We start from the raw sequence: 8,556 nt of genomic DNA on the forward strand, positions 1-8,556 counted from the left end.
GAGCAAGGCAGGAGAAGTTGGTCTCTTCTGATAAGGAAGTAGTAAATTTTTTTTTTTCTCTGAAAGATTTAGGTTTCCCTGTGGTTGGTATATAAAAACTGCATTTTAACTAAAAAACTACATTTACCATACTATCAAAATATTAATACAACATTAACAATCAATACAAACATAATACATATAGTAAATATCTTGCGTAGAGCCATATAATATGCACTTTTCACATGAGGAAAATTACAGAAATTATTCTAACTGTTGTATGTTGTCTAAATAAATATTTTGAATGGAATGCATATACCTATACGCAGCATTATAAGAATATCGGTGTATGTTACATACTTTATATATACTAGTTAGATTTACAATATAACCCTTATCCTTTATGTGTATAAGCAGAGCATTGAGACTAATCAGCATTACAAAATAAAGTGATTCTAGCTAAACTGCAGCCATATGGGACTCTGAGAAACATGATTTACTAAATCACTTAGCACCAACTTCATGCAGACATGCCTGCATGTGATGGCACGTTGTTAACTTGCTAGTCAAACATAACATGGCTTCTGCTAACTGATGATGTTTTTAAACTCTAATATGCAAGAGAGCAAAGGTTTTTCTTTCCTAAGGCAGACCACTAAGAACCATTTCAGACTTCCTAAAAAGCTGTGCCCAGTATGTTCAGAGCACCAGCAGTACTACTGTGTTAAATTCACACACACACAGCGACAGAAGCTGAGTCGCTTGCTGCAACTAAATTAAGTTTCACTGGATGCAGAACAGGTCATAGGGCTAAACACAAGAGTCCACCAGCCCTTCACACCTTTCTCCTCATCAGTGGCTGACATGATCATGCTCTCTGGCTTTTTCTTGTAACAGCAGAGGAAATTCTTCAGTTTAGTGTCAGCTAAAGCCTACTGCTTAGGCTATTCTCACCCAGGGAGAAGCCAGACTAGTGGCTTTCCCAGGCAAAAATTCTTACTTTTATTCTGAAATCAAAGCAGACAATTAATTTTTCCGTGCTTCCAACTGAAGTGTAACAAAAGAGATGAGAGGAAGCCAGCAAGAACTTAGCAGAGAGAAGTTAATTTAGATTTGGAGATTTAAATCAAATAATCCAGCTCCACTTTAAATTGCTTACATAGTCTGTAACACCATCCTTTTTCCTTTACCAAGTAAGCATATGTAGTCATACACACTGTTGTCAAGATATGGTAGATACTACCTGCGCTCACCTACAGCAATGCAGCCATCAGATGACCCACATAGAGAAATGCCTTGTTCAAAATAATGCCAGTTAACACCCCAGTTAATATGACTGCAGCTCTGAGCATGTGCAAATGAAATTCAGGTGCACGTGAATGTCTAGAGACAAAAGAAACAACAGACATTGTTTAAAACCCACACCTAAAACCAGTCCCAAAAAAAAAAAAAATCAATCTAGATTTGACACGTAGAGCCCAGTAGCAGTTTTCCTAGGCACTGCCCAAACAGCCAGTCTGCCCCACAAGAAAGCTATAAATAAACTAAGAACACAAAAAATGTGTCACGTTTATCGTACAGAATTACCATCAAAGGGGGTGAGCAGCACAACAGTGGTGGTATATATTTGTCTCCATTTTTTTCAGTAGGAGAAAGAGCCAATTGAGAGGCTGCAAACTTAAAAACAAAAAAAACACTAAACCACACAAAATACGAAAGCTTTGAAAAGAAACAGCAATTTTACTGACTCAGTGTGGACACATTGGCTCCTACTGCTATTTCAGACATAAAAAATACCAGGAAAGTTACCACCTTACCTGGCATCCAGCTGCCAGTCCAGAACAGCCCACCTGCCTTACAGCCTACAGCAGTGTCTTACAGACCTATGCATGCGTCTCAGATACTCTCAGGCATTCAAAATGACATTACATATTCACATACACCTGTATTCCTCCCATTGTTTTTTACATATGCCAACAGAAATCCATGAAGAGTGATTTGCTGCTACCTCCACTGCCACCACAGGCATTTTCTGCTTTTCCTGTGCTATCTCCCACCTTCTCTCCTGTAGCTGCAGCTTCAATGCCTGCACTGTTTTCCATACCAAATACTAAATTGAAAACTGTATTAAGAATATCCCCAAAACATCACTAAATATATCTCACTAAATGAATTATACTCCGCAGTTGCTATCAAAATTTCACCAATTAATTTTTAGCTAGTGTGAAAAGAAAGAAAGTATTCAGCATTGCTTTTTCCTCAAAGTAAGATTCCTCTCTTGATGTTCCCTATGGGCCTATTTCCAAAAGGCAGAGGCAGGCCTGCTGCACTGGAGATAAGCATCCTGCTTCAGAAATCCCAGTTGGCAACAGTGCAGCTTCTGCCTTCATGCAGAGCTGAATCCTTAGAGACAGCTTAAACCTCTGACTACCAGCAAAACACCTGATGCAAATAAACACATTTAGAGATGTGTTTATAAACTCCATGTTAAAATTACTTTTATAAAATGATAAAAAAATTGTACTGGTAAAACACCTCCAAGAATATTAATATGTCTTGTCCCTTATGCTTCACTGTCACATAATATCCCCTTCTTAGAATTAATAAGAGTCTAGTTTATAAAAACAATAATCACAAAATCAAATACTATAATTACACATTTTATATCCTCATGCTTTATTTGCCCTTTTTCAGGCAAGCTTCTTAGAGCATCCAAAAAAACATCTCTGGAGGGCTTTAGGAAAGCACAGTTTAGGGACAACAACCACCAAACAAACAAAAATCTCCCCACCACTCCAGAAACAAAGATAAATTTTAAAATGGTGGTATTAAGATTTTTGGAAGTTTTGCTTTATTTCTTTCCCACCAAGAACAAAGAACATGCCCGAAATAAGTCTGAATGGGTCTGTTCACGATACTTTCACTCATGACAGCAACTCAACATCAACTGAATACACCCACAGTCCACCTTTTATTAAACAAAATGTTATTATGTTATGAAAATTAGGCACTGCACTCAAAGTCCATATGGGTGCTGGTCATTAAAGTGCGATTTCTTCCTATGCTTCAGATTTCTTTTAAATAGTCATAAAAAACTGAAGCAAGACTCTGAGGAACAGTCCCTGGCGGGAGAAGTAATTCTGCGCTGGTCCCACTAATGAAAAAAGCTCCTGAAATAGATATTCATATAGTTTTCAAACAACCCCGGTATAAAAAGAAAACTCTAAGGTTTATCCTTGACCAAATTAAAGGATGAGAACTTAATCCCTGCCAAATTTCATAAACACAGTGCAAACCAGTATCATTCAAGAATATCCTATACATAAATGATCCTTAATTGCCCAACTTACACATTTACTTTCTTTGACACAGCAGAAGTATTTTCACAACTTATAACAAAAATTTCAATTCAAAACAGGATTCTATTTGGAAACCAATCACCTTTCCAATAAGGATTAAAGCCATTTTTTTTCTCTCCCACCTAAGTGAGGTAATTTCCAGTGCAAAAACCTGCTCTTCATTCACAATCCAAGCGTTCAATCTTGGAAATCTCACAATGCCCTTGGGCAGCAAATCCTGGTATTTTACAAAATTAACAACATACCAAGAACTATGAAAACATATAAAGTGCACTAATGCTCAGGTGAAGGCAATGTTTGCATTGGGATTAACCTGTTTTTGCAGGGCTCTCTCATCCTGACTTGAAGCAGACGAACATTATCACTGTTTCTGAAAGACTGAAAAAAAATGCCAATTTAAAAAAAACCAAACATTTCTCTCAACAGCACCAGTATTGACAGCAGAGGTCCTGGTAACTCAAATCTGCAGGTATTTTATGTATTCTCAAAACCTCTTACCAGTTCCTAACTATATAAGAAACAGTATTACTCACTAAATTTTCCAACAATCTTAATTTTTACATAGATCTTCTGCATGTTTTTTAATTGTGGAAACAGTGATCTTTTATGAATAAGTATCAAAACTGGTCAACAACTCTAGCATTATTGAGAATACCTACTGAAAACAAAAAAAAAAGAAAAGAAAGTCAAGACAGTAATGACATTAAATTCGTACTTTTCATCATACAGTGAAAAGACTGTCGCCTTCCTTTTTATGCCTCCTTCCTTTTCCAGACACAAAAGCCACCTTCCCAAAATGCAACACTGTGGCAGATCTTTCAGCTAACTATAAAAGGAAATAATTACTGTGCTGCTGAAATCTGAGCACATACAACTCAAATGTGTAAACGCACAGCATTTCACCCTTAAGAACTGGAAACACCATCTTTTCAAAATGGAATTTTAAAAATGTGAAACATAAGAATCATACACATGAAATTTGTTATAAAAAACTAACAGAAGTCAGTTTCGTATTCTCACACATTTTTATGCTTTATGATGGCATAAAGAAATGAAAAACATGCTGAAAACATCACCTTGACTTACACCACATAGAATCTTATCAACACAGGCATTGCCAGCCTTTACAACACCCTATTGTAATCCCTTTCTAAATGGAGATACTTCCTAAACATGAAGGGATCACAAGTCAAGCAACACATGAAGTAGCAAACACTTTAAAATATTCTTTCTGTTGGGACTGAGTCAACCAGGATTCTGTTTAAAGAACAAATTTTCAGAATAGCTGAAATGAGTCTCTAAAAATATTAATTTCTGGTATTCAGAGGCAGAGAAATAACAAACCTAAGTTTCCATAAGTAGTCTACACCCATACTTCTTCTCCAGTGTCTGAAATTCCAGTATGACTAATGACCTTATGCTGCATTTCTGCTTTTCCCTATTTATATGGGAACATTCATTCTACTTCTCTTAACCACATTTCTGTTATACAAGTGAGAAAATTTTTTTTAAAAATTATCTTACTTTTTGTTATTTTATCACAAAGAACAAAACTGCATAACTCTAAAATATCAAAAGACACAAAAAGTGAACTACAGCTAGACACACATTCTTCTTTCAAAATCCAAAACCAATATAACTGAAAAAAATTGCACAAAAGAAGGTCTCTATTGTAACCATCATAACTGCACACAGTAAGAAGCAGGGGAAATTGGAAATACACAAGTCCTTCTTTTTCACCTTACGCACTCAAGGCAACAGCTATTTCCAAATATTGTAGTGATGGATTTTTTGTTAGTTTTAATAAAACGAAGGAGGCTGGGGATTACATATAAAAGAATGGAAATACGTAAAACTATATTTAAAATGCCGGGCTAGTTGTCAGGCGATAGGAACTATCAGACATGCCTGTGTTCCACTCTGGTTAAAAAAATCAGGTAAAAAATCAGTTAAAATAAAGTGTGAAGTATCTGATACAGGATTTATACTTCATCAGATAAATGTGTCCCCCTTCAAGACAAAATTTAAATATGGTCAATGAACAGCAACATATTGTTAAGAACATCTGAATTCAAAGACAAAATTCAATTCCTAAACAAAATACAAGATGCCCAGTCCTACAAACCACTGTTTCAGGCTTTAAATACATCAAAGAAAGCAACCAGAAACAGTTACTGATATTAAGGGGTTTCTTTAAATTATTACAACCAACACAAATCAATTGTAAAAACCTGTACAAAATACTCAAAAGCTCAAGAAAGTCTGCAATATCATCTGACACAGACTCATAAGGCCAACACATTTCTCTGTATCATAAAATCAAGGGTGTGTTAGTCACAGGCACAAGTTATATGACAAAAAAAATCTAACTTTTTGAGTGTTTCCACTTCAAAAGAGTGAATGTGTAGAAGTTAAAAAAATACAGCACCATTTCATAAGCTGTGATCACACAGAATTTCAAGCAGATTTTAATTTCAAAACAACTAATTCATTTTAAATAAACACTGTGGCAGAACAAAGAATAGATGCTTATCCAGTAGACAAAATGATTGGTTTTCTTATGCATTCTGATCTCAGAAAATGATCTTCTCTTTTTCTGTCCATTTCTTTACTATTTGATCAGGAGAAGGAGTGTCAGGTAATTGACGATTCAAACACTTTTCCAGCAAAAGACATATTACTGTATTAGTCCCCCATTAATCCTTTACCAAAAGTTATAGAGAAGAAATCACTTTTCCAACCTATTTTTAAGCATATATGTGAAGTGGCAAAGCCGCACTACCTTTCAGACATATTGCTACTCTTTCAGTGATGTCCTGTGGCAAGACCTAAGGCAATCGGCAGACGCTGAAACAGAGAATCAAATAATCTGGAAAAGAGCTCTGAGAGATCATTAAATCTAACCTGCGATGGAACACCACTATGTCAACTAGACCAAGGCACTAAGTGGTCTTTCCCTAAATACCTCCAGGGTCAGTGACCCCAGCACCTCCCTGGGCAGTCCACTGCAATGTCAAACCACTCTTTCTGAGAAGAAATTCTTCCTAATATCCAACCTAAATGTCCCCTGGCACACCTTGAGGATACATTCTCTTGTCCTATCAATTGCTGCCTGGGAGAAGAGGCTGATCCCCACTTGGCGACAACCTCCTTGCAGGTATTTGTAGAGAGTGATAAGGTCACCCCCGAGCCTCTTGCAGGCCAAACACCCCCAGCACCTCCTCGGCCGGTCCGCATAGGACTTGTGCTGCAGACCCTCCACCAGCTTCGCTGCCTCCTCTGCATTCAAAGGAGTCTCTGAACATTAGGAAGCACTCTTACCGTGAGGGCGACCCGGCACTGGCACAGTGACCCGGAGAGGTTGCAGTCTCCGTGCTTGGACACACACCAAAGCCCTCTGGGCACGGTCCGGGAGATCCACTCTTGTTGTCCCTACTCGAGAACGGTTGGACCCTATGACCTGCGGAGGTCCCTCCCATCCTCAACCGTCCTGTTATTCTTCAGCTTGGAAATTAGATGCCAAAAGCTTCCCGGAAGGGGCGAACCCTCATCTACCTTTCCGAGTCAGCGAGGAGACACAGGATACAAGAGGCTCCTCCACCCCCGGGACAGGGGTGACAGGGACCCCCGGCCGCGCCCGAGAGACGCTTCACCCACGGTGCGCTGCCCTCGACTCCCGCACACCGAGCCCGGTCCGCCCCGCACACGGAGCCCCGCGATGCCCGAGGCAGAGCGGGACGGGCGCGCCGACCCGCGGCCCTGCACGGAGAGGCGTGAGAGGACCGGGCCCCCGAGCCACGGCGGCCACGAACCGCCCGAGCCCAGCGCTCCCCCCGGGCCCCACCGGGAGCGGCCCCGCCGCGCCCTTTGTTTGGCAGCGGGAGCGCCGCCACCCCCACAGCCCGTGCCCTTCCCCTGCCCTTCCGCGGGCGACCCGCGCCCCCGCCTTCCCGCCGCTACTCACCCCACGGTCGGGAGCGCTCGGCCCCTGCGGCGCCTGCCCGGGCCCAGCCGGAGCCTGACACTGACACAGAGGAAGGCGGCGGGCCTGAGCGCCGCTCAGCTCGGCCCAGCGGCGCCCGCCATCTTCCGCCGCTGCACTCCGCTCGCCCGGGCCGTGACGCGCGGGGGCGGCTCCGCCCGGCTCGGCCGCGCCCATCGCCGCGGGCGGCGGCAACGGCGGGCGCAAGAGCGGTCCTGCCCCGGAGCGCCGCGGCGCCGCCGGCCCGGCGCGCAGCGCTGGGCAGCGCAGAGGGTGGCACCGTCCTGGACAGTCATCAGCAGTCGCCCCCCTCCGCTGCTTTGTGATAGGAAAGAAGAGGGGAAAGGGTAGTGAACAATTGCCGCCTGGAGTACGGACAGAATGGGGAACGAGAGGCTGGAAAACACACCGCGGAGAGAGACCTCACCTCGAGCCCTGGGGGCAGTTTGGGGCACTACAATATAAGAAAGACATTAAGCTGTTAGAGAGCGTCCAAAGGAGGGCAACGAAGATTGTGAAGGGCCTTGAGCCGAGGAAATATGAGGAGTGGCCGAGGTCACTTGTCTTGGTCAGTCTGAGGAGAGTGAGTAGAGGCCTCATTACAGTTTCAACTTCCTCGTGTGGGGAAGAGGAGGGGCAGGCAGGCACTGATTTCTTTCTTCTCTGTGGTGAGCAGTGACAGGACCTGAGGGAACAGCATGAAGGTGAGTGGGGAAGTTGAATGGTAGAAAAAGGTTCTTCATCCAGAGCACTGGAATAGGCGCTCCAGGGAATTTGTCAGCACCAAGGCTGACAGCGTTCAAGGAGCGCTTGGACAATGCTGTCAGGCCCATGGTGTAATTCTTGGGGTTGTCCTGTGTATGCCCAGGAGTTGGAGTTGGACTTTATGATTCCAGTGGGTCCCTTGCAACTCAGAATATTGTATGTTTCTGTGGTTTATACACAGAAGCTGTGTCAGTAACCTCCCACGCAGCTTCTCCTTTATGGCTGGGTTGTAATTTCCATACAAGCTACATAACCTCAGCTGACTTCTATGAATGCTCACAGGAAGGGTCTTCACCTGGGCAGGGTCTTTTTGACCTGTAGGAGTGATTTTTAGTATAATAATGAAGATAGACCAACTATGGGATACATGGACCTTGAGTCTTTTTCCAAGTTGGTAACATAAATATACACATATGTCAACATCTTTCTTCATTTACTGCATCCTGATGCCATTCCCAGCATTTTCTTCAG

At 42.2% G+C, this 8,556-nt stretch overlaps 1 protein-coding gene across 7 annotated transcripts in view; it reads right to left on the reverse strand.

Annotated features, from left to right (window-relative positions):
• Positions 1-7,450, reverse strand: part of KIDINS220 (kinase D interacting substrate 220) — a 78,837-nt gene extending 71,387 nt beyond the window's left edge. For 2 of the 7 annotated variants that reach the window (XM_040057654.2, XM_040057652.2), the window contains exon 1: positions 7,303-7,450. The gene's annotated coding sequence lies outside the window, so the exon portion shown is untranslated. Of the gene's footprint in view, positions 1-1,222; positions 1,363-7,302 lie in introns of all 7 variants that reach the window. The other 5 variants (XM_040057656.2, XM_040057653.2, XM_040057650.2 and 2 more) reach the window with 5 other exon arrangements.
• Positions 7,451-8,556: the final 1,106 nt, after the last annotated feature.

The sequence above is a fragment of the Hirundo rustica genome, chromosome 3 (assembly GCF_015227805.2).
Source record: "Hirundo rustica isolate bHirRus1 chromosome 3, bHirRus1.pri.v3, whole genome shotgun sequence".
NCBI classification, from domain to species: domain Eukaryota; kingdom Metazoa; phylum Chordata; class Aves; order Passeriformes; family Hirundinidae; genus Hirundo; species Hirundo rustica.